General features: G+C 50.5%; 1 long non-coding RNA gene across 1 annotated transcript; it reads left to right on the forward strand.

The window, feature by feature from the left end:
* Nucleotides 1–216: 216 nt before the first annotated feature.
* Nucleotides 217–943, forward strand: LOC145420474 (uncharacterized). The gene is made up of 3 exons (XR_013901795.1): nt 217–374; nt 452–665; nt 747–943. It is a non-coding gene; the product is annotated as an uncharacterized LOC145420474 (long non-coding RNA).
* The last annotated feature ends 633 nt before the right edge of the window (nt 944–1,576 follow it).

Raw genomic sequence — 1,576 nt, forward strand, 5'->3', positions numbered from 1 at the left:
GGTCATCCTGCCTTCTCGGTGCGGCGTATCCTGGCCGTGCGTCGGTGGGGCAGGGGCCGGCAGTTTCTGGTGGACTGGGTGGGGTACGGGCCTGAGGAGCGTTCGTGGGTGTCTCGGTCTCTGATCTTGGACCCGGCGCTTGTTTCTGATTTTTTCAGGTCTCGTCGCGTGTCCGGGTCTGCTCGGTCGCCGGGGGGCGATCGTTGAGGAGGGGGTACTGTCATGGTCCGGGTGAGCACGGGGTTTTTCCACTCCGCTGGGTTCTACCTTCAGGCAGAGACTCCAATCAGCTTCCACACCTGGTTCCAATCAAGTCACCTGCATATAAGACCAGCATTCACAACAGACCTCTGCCAGATCTTCTGCTAACCCATGTCAGTGCTAGGCTGCGAACCCCTTGTGAGAACCCTCAACTACTGCTTTTCCCTCACCGTGTTTTTCTTTGTCATAGGACCCACCTGGCAGTCACGTTTCCCGAACTACTCTCATCTCCGCCTGGACGCTGGTTCTGTCATCTGGTTTCTTCCTCTCCACCATCGGACTACACCTGCCTGCCTCCCTGCCAAGTCCCTCACTCCACGCATATTCTGGATCCTCTCTGGACACTCCTCACCCGGAACCCCCTGGACACCCCTTCCTCGCATGACACTTTAAACCTGCAACGCGTAAGCCCTAACCTCCATAGCCTAATCCTGCAGCTGTGATTCACTGGACTGCCACTGACTATTTGTCTCTTCTCATTATAGTGACTGCGTACCTCCATCCAAGCCGCTGCCCCCTTTTTCCATCCGTGAAATCCAGCACCTAGCCATAGCACTCAGTTTCATGTTCACAGTTTGGCCTCACAGTTCACAGTTCATAGCATTTCATAATTCATAGCATTCATAGTCTCCTGTTGTGTAATTTCACTAGACACTTGTAAATAAAGCACTGTGTTCACGCCCGTTTGCCTCCCTCTGTGTCTGCATTTGAGTCCACACCCACAGCCGGGCCCTCTCGGCCGTAACAGTATTAATTTCTTTTTACATTTTATGCAGAAGGAGAAAACTGAGTGTGTTTAGGCAACTTTGTCCTGGTCGTTGTGTCCTTGGGCAAGACACTTTACCCTACCGCCTACTAGTGTTGGCCAGAGGGGCCGATGGCGCGATATGGCAGCCTCGCTTCTGGCAGTCTGCCCCAGGGCAGCTGTGGCTACAACTGTGGTTTGCCTGCACCAGTGTGTGAATGTGAGAGTGAATGAATAGTGGAATTGTAAAACACTTTGGGTGCCTAGAAAAGCGCTATATAAATGCCATCCATTATTATTAATAATTTTTAGATCTCTTTGCAATCATCTACAGTGCAGGAGACTGTCAGTATCTTTTTTTAAAATCCTTACTACAGCCCTGTCAAATCATAATGCAGACAATTCAAAAGCGTCCTTCCCTGTCGAGACGCGCATAAGTGATGGTGAAAGCCTACATGAGGTGATTAAAGATATTTAACAGCTTTAATGTAAAAAGGTTCCTATCAGCCTCTGAAAACCTGTACTTGTAGAGCAATGACAGCATGAAGGAAAGCTCATAGTGCGTGTGGC

The sequence above is a fragment of the Astatotilapia calliptera genome, chromosome 2, assembly GCF_964374335.1.
Source record: "Astatotilapia calliptera chromosome 2, fAstCal68.1, whole genome shotgun sequence".
In the NCBI taxonomy this organism is placed as follows: domain Eukaryota; kingdom Metazoa; phylum Chordata; class Actinopteri; order Cichliformes; family Cichlidae; genus Astatotilapia; species Astatotilapia calliptera.